Source organism: Cuculus canorus, chromosome 2, assembly GCF_017976375.1.
Source record: "Cuculus canorus isolate bCucCan1 chromosome 2, bCucCan1.pri, whole genome shotgun sequence".
Lineage (NCBI taxonomy): Eukaryota > Metazoa > Chordata > Aves > Cuculiformes > Cuculidae > Cuculus > Cuculus canorus.
This window is the reverse complement of record NC_071402.1, coordinates 45,619,223-45,635,805: the sequence shown is the minus strand read 5'-3', so window position 1 is coordinate 45,635,805 and position 16,583 is coordinate 45,619,223. Positions and strand designations below refer to the sequence as shown.

Here is a 16,583-nt window from a genome sequence, read left to right as displayed (position 1 = left end):
AGGATTTTTAGGGACAAAGTGACAAAAGTCTGCCTTAATCCATCTATTTGTCCATGTGTTTATGGATCTATTTAGATACTTATACCATGCTCATTGCTGCAGTATTTCATGAAATCAATGGAGATGCACGTGATACTGAGAGAGAATCTAGTTCTCAGGTTTTCAAGGTGCAGAGCAGCATATGTCATATCCATAAACATCCTCTTGCACAGATAATGGTGCAAATACATCTGATGTATTTACTGCTGGAAGTAGAGTTTACACTGGAAAAGCTGACAACACAAAGAAAGATCCTCTCTTCATTTTGTTCAGGTGCTCATTCACCTTGGTCATTCATCAGGTGTCATAATACATCATAATATATTTAAAAGTACTGCGCAATAAAAGATTACATTATCAACCTAAATGTTACATCTGAAAACTCTGGATTTTAGAGCTGAAATGCATCTGTCTTCATGTGCTTATAAGTTTGTGTATCATGTGTTTGTCAGCACTTGTGCTACTACTCAGCCCTTCCTTGCTTCTAAATAATCTTTTGGCCAATAGGCTATCTAGTAAAACAATTCATCCTTCAATGGATTAAATGGCAACAGAATTCAGCCTTCAATTTCCTTACTTATTGTTCTGTAAAGCACCTCTTTTTTGGCGACTAACATGGTTTTGCCAATCGTGCAAATACCTGCCCAGGGCTCTACAGGGAACCTGGAAACAAAACTGGAGTGTTAGCAGACAGAAATCTGTACAGGTTGAAACTGAAGATATGGGATGAGATGGACCTTGATATATTAGTACCTTGATATACCATCTGCTTTTGGGCCCTTCTAGACAACTTCCATGGAAAAGAAACAAGCACATTTACATACATGTGGAATTGTAAAAAAAAAAAAAAAAAAATCAGGACATATTCTTTAAAGCATGTGCTCAGAAATACTCATGCTTGAAACTACATGATAAATCAAATTATTGACTCTCCAGCAGTAACATAGTATAAAACAACTATTCACCACCCTCAGATTAGAATTTTAAAAGTGTGGAAAATAGTGTATGAATGGGTAATGATCTACTTTTATTATGGACTTAGAGAGCCAGAGCCAAGAGAGCCAAGCCATCATACGTCAGTGCTTTGTTCACTGTACTCATCCAACACTTTTATGTTATAAAGTATACAGGACTGAGCACACGTTCTGAACTTATCTTTTTTTTAAATTTCTTTGTTTTGTAAACCTGTTAAAAAAATCAAGTTTAATGAAAATACAAAATAAAAATCATAATTTAAAAGCTTTTATTTAAGAAATATTTCTTGGTCTTAAAAAAAAAAATTATTAATGGCTGCAATGAAAAATAAAAGTTATATTTTCATATGTTCAAACTTCACATTACCACTTACAAATATGAATGTATATAGAATAAAAGACATAGCATTCTGACAATGGCACTTTTTAAACTGTACACCAAGCCAACTTGAAACACAGTAATGGAAATGTTGTGATATAAAAACCTGAGGCTACTTGAGGATTTCAGCTACATAAATGAATGAAGTGAGCAGAATTTATCCATAATAAACTTTCTACCATGCCCTGAGACTTATCTCTTACAGGGCATAACATATTAAGAAGGTTTAAAATTCTAAACGCAGTTTCAGAAATAAATATGCAATTTCATCATTCTGAACTAGAAAATGGCATTCTAATCTAGGGTCTTCTTTTTTGAAAAAGATAACAGCCAAATTTACAACTCATTTCAAAAGCTCTGAGGTATCAGAAAGGAATCCAGATTTCTTTATTGAAGACAGAAACACGTTCGTTACTGCTGATTCATCTTAGGACTGTTAACAGATAATTGGCTTCTTGATTATCAGTTTAACAAGTGATATTTAGTTTCAAAATAATTAAATAAATTACTGAAACAGTCACCAAGTGAGGGATGCTCCTTCCTTTGAAGGGCTCAGAATTCCCTTCTGTTGGGAGCAAGGAGAGAAACAAGTAACCAGAGAATGCGAAGAGCCACCTAGAAGCTGAGGGCACTGCCTACTTTGCAGCACACAAGTCTGATCCCTAGGAAACTTCTGTGTGCTGGCACTAAAGTATCACAGGTAATACAGTGCAGGACAGCTAAATGGGAATGATGGAGTAGGAAAAGAGGTCTGCCTAAAGACAGATCCAGGAACAATCAAATTCAAATCTGTTAGTTTTGGCTTGCAATCATAAGCAATAATGTTTTTTTTTTTCTCCCTCAGAATGATGAATGGTCGACAACTAAAACTTACTCATGTGAGAATGTTACAATGCAAAATTTAAAAAAAAAATAAGTTATTTTATGTTTGTTCTAAAACATAACCATTGAAAAATTCCTAAGCTGAGTAAATGTGATCAAGCATTATAATACTTTGAAACAAAGTATTTATATTACTTTGGCTTTGCTTAGCAAAACCTTCATCACTTGATGGCAAATCTCTGTTTCTACTATAAAGTCAAATACTTGCTTTTACAGTCATTTAACCTTGCTGCTTAAAAACAGTAACTATTATCTGTTACAATAACATTCAGAAGAAAGCTATGATGGTTATCAACCACACTTTTGCCAACTAAATATAAATATGTATTGCCATAAACGAGATCAAGAAAAAAAGAGTGGCTCAGACCTAGTAGTTCCTTACAGATGTTACCAAGGTAAATAAAGTACAAGGTTTAGTACATTCCTCATCCCTGGGCACCTGGTATAATTTTGCCAAGAGTAAGGTTACTCTAAAGGAAGAGTTCCTGCAAGGGCAGGCAGATCTGGCCCCAGAGCACCCTTGGAGCACACATCCTGGTGGCAACCGCCTCTCCGGAGGGTGGGAAATGAGATCTCACCTCCTCACTACGGCTGGTGTGGGTGGTGAACGAACAGGGGCTGCACCTAAGCTGAAACCTGGGTAGTGACGGGCAGATTGCTTGCACAGTTGTCTCACCTTTACTTACCACAACTCCTCAGCCACAATAAAAGGCTAAAGCTGAATGCCTGCTCCCTTACCAAATATTTTTCCCTCCATCCTGCAGAGGCAGAGGCATAACGGCTTAGGGAGAGCTGTGCACACAAGCCAGGGGAGCCAAGGCTTTGCAGAGCTATGGCCATCACCATGCTTCTCCGGGTCAGTTTGCCAATGGCTCTTCTTTCAGGACAAGGACACCCCTAATGGCAGGCACCAAGGGGAGAGACCCATTCCTGGGACAGCAGAGAAGGCTATGGCAGTGCAGCTGGGGAACACAGTGGCCCACCTCATACCTGCTAACCTCATGGTGGCAGTTAGGGCTTGCATGGTACCAGCCCAGTCCAGCCCCTCTCCACCACTGGGGATCCCACTGGGGTATGTGGGGCTGCAGCCATCAACCCCCTGCAGGGTGAGCAAACCACAGAAGCCTTCCCTTCCCACAACTGCCTAATGAGGGAGGAAACAAAACCCCACCCCGAACAGCCTACATCTGGGTACTTGGTACTGACCCCACCACTCATGCAAGAAGGACAGGGTGTTTTCAAAACAAGCCTCTTGTCTGAACTGCCACCGCAGGGCAGGTTTTATAGGAAGACTTCCAGGAAAGCACACAGTCTGGGAGCTGAGAGGGAGGTGCAGAGGGCTTCCCTGCCCTGCATTGAGCATCTGGGCAGTCACAAAAGAGGCTGTGAGACGAGCTCATGTCTTTACCACTCCCCAGGACTACTGCTCTCCACAGGCACCAGCCATGACAGTGAATGATGGCCTCACCAAACGCTGCTGCTTCCTCAGGCCAGGACATACCTTTAGGGATAAATGCAGCCTCCTCCCCATTCTGCTTGTCCGGCCAAAGAGATTCTGGCTTCTCCTGTTCTTTCGATTCTTATCACTGCCTGTCCATCCTTAGGGGGTCACAGAGGAACGTGCCTTGAAGCCTCCATGGGCCCCAGGTCACCTTTAGTTTTCTAATGATGCTGGTAATTTTAATTTTTGAACTGATGGGAACTTGCCTCTGGATTCTGAGTCCTTGTATCGTGTGCTGTACTAACACTGCATGGTGTACTGTCATGTGAGGGGGGACTGCTTGTAGTCCACCACCTAGTTCTTCTGGCCTTCCACTGTGTAGCATCACTTAACTGCATGCGCTCTCTCTCTGCCATTCTCCTATTGCTCCAGTTTAAAAGGAGAGGCATCCTTAAGTGCTTTTGACTGGAACTTCAATAATTTATTTAAAAGGTGCTTTAAAAGTTTATGTAGCTCAGCTGTTTTAAGCTAAATTTTCAAACACTTTTCAAACTCTTACCCCAGAACACTGCAAGACCGGAAGCATATCTACAACTGGTTTTGTTACCTAAGCCTGAAAAATAAGAGTCTGACTGCAAAACATGTATCAGTTTCACTTCTCAAAAACAGCCAGCTGGTGCCTCACCTACACAGAAATCCTCTCCAGGGATTAAAGAGCACCATTCCTCAGAGAAAGACTCGAAGAGGAGAAGGAAAGTACTTTTGAATTGGGCAGCAGCCTTCTTTGTTGCTGAAGCCATGAGCACTGTCGAGGCTTCAGCACAGACTTCTTATTCATAGACCGGTATTTCTTAAACCTCCTGATTCCAAGACCTCTTTTCTTCCCCTCTGAACAGAGCTCCACGCTGGTCCCCTGCCCAACACCCTTTGAGCACCTTCAGTCCAAGTAATCTCCATGTTAGGGATAGTTCTCAATACAAGAACTGCAGTAATTTTCCTACTTCAAGTTATTTTCTTGTTATTCAACACATTGCATTAGAGCTTTCAGCTCATCCTACTATATTACCTTGAGGCCAACTAGACACTAAGTGGCACCAGCTCTGTTTTTTCAGACTAGAGAAGTCTAGGCTTCTGCCCAAGAACTTTCCAAGCTCATTGCAGTCACCACTGGGTTAGCTTCTCTCCCTGCTTCTGACGGAAACTTGGAAATGGTGGAAGGAAAGACAATGCCAAAGAAAGCTCAAGCAAACAGATGCTCTGAATATGAGTTTTGATTCTCAGAACTGTTGCATACTTCAATTATCTGCTATAGACAACCATATTATCATGGACTAAACTTCTGCCAAAATCCAGTTTCTCTGTACTTAACACTTTGGATTCTGCAAGGTGACTTACATGACAGATCATAGTTTAAGAGCACTCTGATGTAGAGTAGGAAACCAGGTCTTAATTCACAGGGTTATTTTCTTCTATCAAACAATGCCTCGATTTATGAATGGGCAAACAACATATATTGCTATAACAGAATTAGAGATTCTTCAGTTACAGGTTAAAATACAGTCCTTCCACCCAGAAAGAAATACCTTCAGACCAGATACGTCAAATGTTCCACACCAGTCTTAGCAAGAATGCTTTCTTAAAGGAAAGCAAGTTGAAGTGTGCACCAAATCTGGCTGGAATAACAAGTCCCTCAAAGTTTTCTGAGAGCACAAATTTAAGATCTGAACTTTGATATAAGTGTCAGTGAATCACAGAATGGTTTCAGTTGGAAAACACCTTGAAGTTCATCAAGTCCAACCATCAATCAAGCCCTGCTAAGTCCACTACTAGACCATGTCCCCAAATACAACATCTACTCATCTTTTAAACACGTCCAAGGATAGTGACTCAACCACTTTCCTGGGCAGCCACTTCCAATGCTTGACAACCCTTTCAGTAAAGAAATTCCTCCTGATATCCAACCTAAATCTACCCTGGCTCATCTTGAGGCCATTCGCCCTTGTCCTGTCACTAGCTACCAGGGAGAAGAGACTAAACCCCACCTTACTACAATCTCTTTTTAGGTCGCTGTAGAGAGCAATGAGGTCTCCCCTCAGTCTCCATTTCTCCAGACTAACCAACCCCAGCTCCCTCAGCCGCTCCTCACAAGCCTTCTGCTCTAAACCCTTCACCAGCTTTCTTGCTCTTCTCTGGACATGCTCCAGCATCTCGAATACTGTGAATCACAAACCAAGGTATATATGCAAAACTCTCACTTGCCTCCTTAAGAGAAAAACCTCCAAGTGTTTTATAGGATCTCTTGCACTACTCTTACCAATCATTTTCATACTATAAATCATTCAAAATTTTCATATTCCTTGCAGGTAAGTAGGAAAGGAGTCAACAAGCCAATCTACATAAAGACAGATCTGTGAATAAATCTACTTTTCTCAAATTATTTCTCAAGCTAGAATTCAAAGAATATTCAGAGTATGCTTAAACAGTTTATACAGCTGAGATTTCAGCCTTCTGAAGCTTGCTGCATATTTTACTAGTCAGTAATCCATAGTGTTGGCCTTCAGCTCTAAAAGCAGTAGTGGAGCACAGTCCAACGACCATACAGCCACAAGGAATCTCAGATCTGCTGAAACTATAGATGTGGTGGTAGGTCAGTGAGCTAAGGAACGCTCTTGTTAACACAAAGAATGAAGCAAGAGCCCCATGATACCAAAGCAGCTCGAACACAGTTCCCTTTTTTGCCATGGAGCAAGACAGAGAGCCTACTTAGGAAGCAGACAATAAACAAGGGAAAGGCGATTAACCTTACAGCACCTTTGGCTCTTTTGAGACATTCTGACTACAAGAAGGCATCCCATGAGCCAAACCCGTTCCCAGTGATAATGAGTCTGATTAATCATATCAAATGAAGAAGGCAATTTTGGGGGCCACTTTGCTCATCCTGTTCTAAGAAGTTGAGATGGGAGAGGCACATATGCAGCCCAAACATTCACTGATGCCTACAGACTCCACGGTAGCATGCACACAGGTTAAACAAACACTTTGAGTGGGATGCCTGTTGAGAGAGCATTCTGAGAGCTGCAGTTACTTAAGATGTGTTACTTCTTTCTAAAAGAATGAGTAGAGTGGGATGAGACTGAAACTGCTGTCTGTGTAAGGGCAGACTATCATTAAAACCCATTCTTAAAGATTGTCTAACAAAGTCCTGTACAATGAAGGCTGCTCTAAATTCTTTGGGCCAGATACCAACAGTCCAGGTCTTGCTAAACAGTGTCTTATGCCTTTAGTGATCTCATTCATGTGAACAGGATCATTTGCAGAAGATATTATTGCAGACCAAAGAGTGGCTGACTCCAGACCAGTTTTGTGTTACTATCCTCTTCTCTTTAACCTTTGGCTTCATTATTTCACCTGATTTATTTTTCCTATGTTAAAATATAACTTTAATGAAAATGATACTACACAAGCAAACATTTAAAACAAAATTAGTTACAATTCAGTTCCACAAACCTAGGGCATGCTAGCAAACACTCCTAACAGAAGGTATTGAAAAAAAAATGCTTTACTGGTGGCAAATGACGGCAGGCAGTTTTGGGAGAGGAACACCATGAATCAGACAAAAGGTGGCATAGAACACTAACTCAGAAAAGCTTCTGCAGTATGAAATAATTATAGGGACTTTTCTGAAAGAACTGATAAAAAAGGTGAGGTCACACTTTACTCCCACCACTTTTCACAATGATCATTTAATACTAATTTGTCGCAGTTATGTATGCAGTTATGCTTCATTTACATCACAAGTCATGTTTCAAGCACAAGTTCAATATGTAAGTTAAAAGCCAATCAAAATCAACTATATCTATTTATCTTCTCCATTTCCTTTCATATTATGATAAAGAACAGGACTTGAATTAATGGAGGTACAAAGGTGATTTCAGACCCTCTATTATTCCCATTTTCATAACACATAACAACGTCCATAGTTGGTCAGATTAAAAATCCACTTAGTCAAATATCCTATCTCCAGCAGCGGCTATTAGGAGATGTCTAGGGAAGAGAATAAGGCAAGCATGTACAATTTTTCCTCTTATGGCTTGCTGAGCCTTCAATAAGTTTCAAGTCAAGGTCTTTTAGAAATGGATGTGGTGTCTAGCAACACACTGATGCTCAACAGATTTATTTTTCATGCAAAATATCCAGTCTCTCATTGAACCTGTGTAAAACTCAAGCACACTTCTCTACTCCACCAAAAAGTCATTGCCACTATTTCTGTTTCTACTAGAACGTCAGTACTGTGTGAAGGAAATGAGGAGCAGGAACTCAGAGGTGGACAAGAGCATTTCCAGAGGACCAGAGCAGGACGATGAGCACAGAGCTTTTGCTCCATTACAAGAATATGCATTAATTGTTTTCTTCAGCTAAGCTCAGTAATGTTAACAATTTTTATTCTTCTTTTGATACACATAGCCTTCTTGATGTGGTTGACTTACATGAATTCATCTATGGAACCCTCTGCACCAAAATTTGAACCTGGAATGTCCATCTCTTCCAGTGCAATGCCAATCAATGAATCCCTCACTGTTTTTTTCAGTGGTGAAGGAATAGGTCAGCCGCTACTGCATATAATCACTCACTGCATGTGTTTATGAAAAGAAAAAGTAACAAAGCAAACTGCAAAACTGACCCCTAGCATTGTGAACAAGAGTACAGTAAATTTTACAGGTTTGATATACACATGCATATACACAGTGGAATCAGCATTACCCAGGCTGTAAATCTTATTTCATTATTAAATAAACCCCGGAGTAATTCACAATTGTTCCATGGATAAATGTCTCTTCTTGTTGGAGGCACAAAACAGACAGATATTTTATTCAATTATAACATTAAATAACAGAACAGTGAACAACTGCCACTCCATGACATCAGCAGCTATCAGAAAAATGATACTGCCCTGTCAGTCACAGTGTCATAGAAAGGCTCATTTATAAAGCTTTGTGAGTAATCGCATGCTTACTTTGCCTGCAGATCTGCTGTCCCAGCATATACACAACAAGGAGATGAAGCAGAATGGCCGTTAGGGGGGTACTGCACATGTAAATAATCCAATGAATAGCTCGCTGGGTGCACAGTAGTCTTATTATCACTAAGCATCTAGTTTGTACTTGTGCTTTGGCATTTCCACTTCAAGAGACATACCCTTCGCTGCCTCTGGGGAGAAAAATCTCTGGTTTTCTCTCTACTCCGGAGAAACCTCTAGGGCACTTTCTATGGCAAAGGCTCTATCAAGCAGTTCTGAATATAGAAAACCTGTAATTCTTCAGTAAGTTTTTACGCTGAATTTGGGATTGTATCTGAATGTGTCAATGTCATCTGGCATTAAGAATTGTAGCTTAGAGCTCCATCCCTGGACAAGATCTTAGCCCGATAATATATGAGTGATGCCAGAGATATTGTCTTACACTCACCCCAAAAAGGACTCCAGACTTCAAACCAGTTTATTGATACAAAGCTGGGAGGCTGGGAGACAGGAAAGCAAGCAGGGTACAGGACAAACTAACTCTGAATTTTGAGAATCACTGAAATTCCAACCGTGTACAAAATAAAACAACGACAAAGACATTTGAGACAGTAACACATTAAGAGAAGGAGAAATGTGAAGCCTTTTCCTTAAAACAAAAAAGCAGTGATCTAAGACACCTTGCCCCCTTCTCTCTCTTGCCCAGCCTGGAAGCGTTTTATGCTGCTCTAGCTAAAGGCTGTTGGGGGCAGCAGCAGCTGCCGCCATCCCTGGCAGCAAGAAGAATCTGGTGCTGTGCCAGCAATAGACAAAAGAGTAACATGAGGTTCATGTTTGGCATCTAAACATCAAGGTAAATGGGGCTGAAAGGAATTACGTTAAAATTATCTGCTGCTTGGACCTAGTGCGTACGCGTGATGTCTTATTTTACTGCATCAGGATCTGACAGAAGAAAAAAGCAAAGTGGAAAGATCAAACTGGAGTCAGCAAAGAAAATTCTCTGCAGACTAGATATCCCAGATACTGGCATTTTTAATAAAGCCCTTTAAAGTCTAAAATTTAGCCTACCAGCTTTGGTGTGTCGAGTGGGTTCAAATGATGGTATCAGACTGTACTTCCTTCTTCCAGAAGAGTGAAGCTCTGAGCACAATCAAGACAAATGATCGCTTAACAGCTCTGCACCCACTCAGCAAACTGCTGCCTGCTCTTCTATAAAGGCAACAAGGCTATGGAGGAGGATAACCTCAGACTCATTACACACCCTCCATCTGTAAAACTATGAGAGAAAGAGGGGAGAAGCCTTCAAAGCAAACAGAAATGACTGCTTTGAGCTTCATACATCCTTAGACACATTTAACCTAAACTCTTCTTGCCCACAAACTCTTGCTTGGGCCCCTCAGCAGAAACTGCTGTGTCTGCCTGCCTGTTATATTCCTAGGAGAAAACTGAGCAGGAGTGTCCTCTTGAAATATGAAAAAAATCATATCTGTAAACATTTTGCCTGTCACTAGAAGACTACGACGAAATAGAAATAAGAAAAAAATCTTATATACCAAAAAAAAAAAAAAAAAGAATTGGCAAAACATATTTATATGTGTCCAGATGAAGGAAAAATGGGAGTTCTGCTGAATTCAAGAGATATTATCTTTTAAGTTTAATTTTAGAACCGTTCTGAAGATGACTTGCAAACATTCTCTGCTTTATAGTTGTAATGTATGCATTATCTCAGTGACTATAAAGTAGCTGTTTAGGTGAATAAAATAAACAGAAACTCTTAAGTTCAAAATGCCTCTATATTGGGTACCTCTATAATAATGAAAATAACTGAGTTGACAGCATAACTCTCAGTAACATTATTCCTACAAATAGTTCAGACTCATTAGATCCTTCATCATCAGGTCTGTAGCTTTGTAGTTCAAGATTTCAAAATGACAATCTATTTAAAAACATTTTTTTTTACACAGAAAAGCATAGTTTAAAGACTTCCATCAAGTGAATTAAAGCCATTTTATTGTTATTCACAGTTGTATAAGAAAAGCTGGGACATGAAAAATGTTTCATACCTAAAAGTGAAAACATTTCCTACCATTTTCACTTTCTTTTTTCCTAGTTTTCACATTCGATAATGTTGGCAAAATTAGCTGCTTTTTTACAAAAGACTTTATTTTCACTCCAGAACAATTCTGTCACATACTTTCCATTGGTTCTCTCCACTCATATTAAAACACAGGCATTCAGGAAAACTCAAAGAGTAACGTAAGTGCCCCTAACATTCACATAATGAAATTCAGTATAAAAATAGGTAATAAACATGTAATCAGGAAGAACTAGAAGAAAAGTATGTGGAATATGAAGTAGGAACTTAGAGCTTTTGTGCTTCATCATAGTCCTGTCATCACCATCAGTAAACTAAAGATTCCTTGATACATTAGGAAAGTGGACATCAGTGAACCTGAGAAGTAAGAACACCAAACATCATAAAATCATAGAATGGTTTGAGTTTGAAGGGACCATAAATATAATCCAATTTCAATCCCTCCCACTTTCCACTAGACCAGATTGCTCAAAGCCTCATACAACCTGGCCTTGAATGCTTCCATGGATCAGGCATCCACAGCTACTCTGGGCAACATATTGCAGTTCCTTCCCACTCTTATAGTGCACAATTTCTTCCTTATATCTAATCTAAATGTACCTTCTTTCAGCTTACAGCCATTACCCCTTGCCCTATCACTATGCACCCTTGTAAAATGTCCCTCTCCAGCTTTCTTATAGGCCCCTTTCAGGTACTGAAACACTGCTGTAAGGTCTCCCTGGAGCTTTCTCTTCTCCAGGCTGAACAACCCAAACTCTCTCTGCATTTCTTCTACATAGAAGATGTGTTCCATCCCTCTGATCATCTCTGTGGCCCTCCTCTGGACCCATTCCAACAGGTCTATGTCTCTCCTGTGCTGAGGGCTCCAGAGCCGGGTGCAGTGTTCCAGGGGAGGTCTCATCAGATGAGTGGAGTAGAGGGGCAGAATGACCTCCCCTGACCTGCTGGCCACGCTTCTTTTGATGCAGCCCAAAATACAGCTGGTCTTTTCAGCTGCCAGCACATATTGTCAGTTCATGTCCAGCTTTTCATCCACAAGTACACCTAAGCCCTTCTCCTCAGGGCTGCTCTCATTTCCTTCATCCCCCAGCCTGTATTGATACTGATGATTGCCCCTACCCATGTGCAAGACCTTGCACCAGGCCTTGTTGAACTTCATGAGGTTTGCATGTGCCCATGTCTCAAGCCTGCCAAGGTCCCTCTTCCTTCCCTCCAGTGTGTCCACTGCACCACACAGCTTGGTGGCACTGCAAATTGGCTGAAGGTGCACTCAATCCCACTGTGCACATCTCTGTCCACATGTTTAAGCATTAAAATATCCAAGTTTAGGACTCCAGTAGGGATGCTGTTTCCTTTTTTAATTACTGTGATGTAATTATTGTTTTTGCTGAGACAGCGTCGCAGTGAGTCAAGTGTAGGATTCTGTTACAGACTGTAAGTTTAGAAAGTCAATGAAGTATTCCAGAGCTTGGAAAGCTGCTATTAAAACCTTGAATATATAAGTGTGCTTGAGGGGTGTAAATTATATGTCCCTTTTCAATCCTGTCACTTTAAAATATTTAAGGATGTCCATAGTAGCATACATATCACCGTTTCCTGATTTGAACATGTGTTTGGTAGCTACAGCAAGTGATCTCCTCACTGCTTAAGTGAAAACAGTATTCTGGTTTTGTACAAACAAAATCTCAATAGATTTAATCTTCCTATTTCAACTGAAGATAACAAACTCTATGGTTTTTCTCCATCTGGCAAGCAATCATCTTTGAATGCTACATCCATTATGCTTTCCTCATTTTATTTTACACTGTATTAAGTGAAAGTTAAAAATATTCAGCTTCTATGAAGGCTAAGCACCAGCCCAAACAGCAGCAGAAGAATGCTAAAGGTGGTAACAGTCATCAATGCTAAGGAAGCTTTACCTAATGATAAAAATATTGTCACTGGGATAATGACCATAAGCATATTGGGAGTCTTCCAAGTGTGTTGATTACAGTTGTAAACAACAAAGAAAAGGAAGAAAAATAAAGAGCACTGATGATTGGCCTCCCTTGGATCAGTCTGAAAAATCTATCTCACACAGTGAATATCAGAATTGTCATGAGAGACGTCGAAGCATTTGTTCTGGTTGGGCTAGGGAATTCAGGTGTTTGAGTTTAGCTGCCAAAATTGGCCAGGTGAGGGCTAAGCTATGACAGTGTGATCAAATGCAAGGCACTAGAATCGGTTTGGAAGTTGATAACAGTTAATATTTTTTCCTACTAAAAAAACTGCATATCCCAAGAAAGCTGAATCCTGAATCATATAATATAGCTTTAGTTGAAAAACAGCAAATTTGCAAACTCCATCAACAAACATCCATAATTTGAGGGTTTTGCCACCAGTTGGGTGATATCAGGCAGAAAACAGCAGACTCCCCATGAGGTATTAATACCACAGAAAGGGGTCGTCTTCTTTCATTAAACTAATCACTCTGAAACACCAACTGCCTCATAACACTACAGATAGACATGATGATTTCCAATTTGACTTGCAAAATTAAAAAATGCTCTTTCCTTTTCAGAAATGTTCAGCAAAAGTAAAACATGCTCTTTCATTATCAGAAATTATTTTCGGCACAGGCATGGAAATTAATAAATTTTTTACAATACCCAAAATATAGCTGAGCATTCGGTCACACATCATATAAAAATTGACTTGAATAAGAGATATCTGAAGACAAAAAAGAAATATTTTGCTACATGGTCTGTCAGCATAAAGTCTCTGGCAAACCAAGTAACTATGATAGACCAGAAACTTCAAAAAGCCCGAAGTGTGTGATAGATATTTCTGGCATATCCACTGCTATTCCCTACCAGAGCCATGGACTTGAAATCTTCACTACCAAGCCACCTGACTAAGTAATGCATCTCTTTTGGAACATCCTCTCTCGCTGCAATGCAGCGGATTGCACATGGGTAGGAAACAGAGCACGTATAAGAAGGTGCATTACACTTACAATGTAAGTGTAAATGAAAGATGGGAAAACTTAAAAACTATTCGCACTTGAAAACTTTTGCACAAAGACTACCATTTTACAGTTCCTTTCTGAGAAGATAAAGCAAACAGATGCACCAACAAGTTCTTGGACACAATATTATTTTGCTAACTTCCAAAAATTTTCTTTCTGTTAAAGTCAGTCAGCTTGCCCTCGCTGAAACATCACCAAGAGCTAGTCTCAAAACCAGATCATTGAACAAGGCCAGAAAGCAGAGCAAATGGAGAGAATCCGTGAACTGTTTTGCAGTTCTTCACAGAATGGAGAGATTTCTTAAGAGACAATGTAACTAGTACACGTTTCTAATTCACATAAAGGCTTCTGGTAGCCCAGCAGGATTCAGCAATGGGATAGTCCACACACTGAGTATCTGCAGGATGCACTTTTCTTGTGCTTTACAGTATTGATGAGTTACCACTATCAATGAAATGTAAGAATGTTTTGATCGTAGTTATGTATTCTCACTAAAATTCCAACAACTACTTATGTACAACTACTTACGTTAAAGGTCAGAGCACTAGAAAGGGAAAGAACAAAACCATACCGAAGAGTTCAGCTGTAATACATACATTATAAGGCCTCCTTATAATACGGGATTGGCTAAGAGTGAAGAGCAGCGTAAAATGATGAGCTACACAACATTTGCTGAGCTGGCCAAACAGATCTATGTGTGGAAATCAGCAGTCTGCTCACGGTAAACAAAGCATCCTGCCCAAGAGATAAAGTTCTCTTGTTGCAAACCTAGCTAGGGGAGGAAGGAGGAGCTTAGGGCAAGAGCACACACAGAAATGCTTGATGTTATTTTAAATAACAAAGTAAAGGACAGTGATATTGCAAAATCTCCTATATAATTTGCTTTCCCTTTAAAATCTGTAAACAAGTTCATATGACTCACAATACATTTTGTATTTTGAAGGGATCATCATTGTATAGCTACTTTAATGTAACTGAAATAGACATCAGGAACAGAAACAGCTGTATGGCAAATCTGTTCCCAAACTTCCAGAGAAGTTAGAAAACATAGAGTGTGTGCAAAAAACAACGCAGAGAATAAGCAACTCTTACTGACAGTCTTTCTCCTGCTTAAATAATCTGTAAATGCCCACCAAAACAACAGAATCCTAAGAAATTCTTCCAAATCCCAGGTTTGCTTTGCAATTCCTAGAATCGCTTATGTAAACTGATCATCTTCCACTCTAAATAACAATTATGTATCAATCCTGAAGGCAATGTGTTCTCCAGAAGTTTAGTTTAAATTTTTTTAGAAGCCAGACATGGTTCTGAAGCTGGGTTTGAGAATAGAATAAGTTTATTACTTCTGGATGGAAAGCTGCTACCATTGCATCAAGCAGAGAAGCTATGCATGCTGAAAGTGAACACGTGGCATCAGGCTTGATCATGTATAGAATGTTACTTACAATAACTATTAAAAACTTGGTGGGCTGCTATCTTTCATACCCAGTGCAAGAGCAAACAATAATACCAATACTCAGCAGCATGAAATGCCTACTTCTCCCTCTTTCACAGCAGATTTTTCCTTTTCTGCAAAAGCAAATAACTGCCGTCAGAAGAAATGACACAAAGCAACAAAAAAAAAATATAACCTAAGTGCAAGTTGGCTAAGGTAAATGCACTCTGAGCAAATCTATTAATTGCACTTCAAGCACAAATTTTGGTGAGAAAGTTTGTGAAGAATGGCACCTAGAGGTGCTCCAGGTATGACAGCTTCTGAGACTGTTCCTTATTGTGCAGATAGGAATCAACTGAAAGCTTCAGAGCTAGATATTTAACTGATCCAAAAATTACAAAACAATCTAGGGAAAGCATAAGTCTGTTACCCCTGATTAAGTAAGTGTGACAGGCTCCAACATACAGAAAAATACTGACACAAAATGACTAATCATACTGTATGATACATGCCCAAATGCATTTATTTGAAACTTCAGCCCTGAAATCTGAAGTTTCCGAAGTTCTGTACACTATGAGTCCCTCCCAAATTCAACATCACAACTGCTGCTGCAGGAAATTAAGTTAAAATACAGGGAGCAGAGGTTTAGCTTTTGAATTGGAAGTGAACTTACGCTGACAGCACATTTGCAAACAGTGAAAGGACTGGTACTGTTAAAGCAATTTCTACATCATGGTAACCACAGCATGAGCCATCAAAACCAATCTTCAGTACTTTATGCAGTAGCAAAGAGCAGCATGGAAGAACATTAGTGAATATCATGACACTCTTGCCCTTGGACTTGAATATCTAAAACATAGTTTTGATCAGATCCCATTTGGTTTGCAGCTGGCTGAAAGCATTCACAAATCACAGTCAGTCAGGATTGCTGCTGTTGTTGCCATCAACCCACACATATAGTAGTTGTCTTCTCAGTATGTTTCAGTAAATAATTTCAACCATAATGACTAGAGAAATGACAAACTCGAAATGACTGATTATTCACCTAAAGACAGCCCATTAAAAGGGTTCACACCAGGATACAATAACTAATCTACTGTCAAGAACAAATTTGCAATGAGAAATTAAAAGGCACTACATGCGAAAAGATTGATCGTTCAAATCCTGAGCTCATATTCATTCTCCTATCCCCTGTAGAACTCCAGGTGGACTCATCTGGTAATAGAGGAACAGAAACCCTTGATTCTGATTGTAAAACTTCCTACTAAATTGCAATTTCAATATTACTGGTATTAACATTTGATATTTTGATAT

The 16,583-nt window shown here is 39.6% G+C and overlaps 1 protein-coding gene across 6 annotated transcripts in view; it reads right to left on the bottom strand.

Annotated features, from left to right (window-relative positions):
- NOL4 (nucleolar protein 4) overlaps window positions 1-16,583 on the bottom strand; it is a 199,876-nt gene that overhangs the window by 87,732 nt on the left and 95,561 nt on the right. The window lies entirely within an intron of this gene.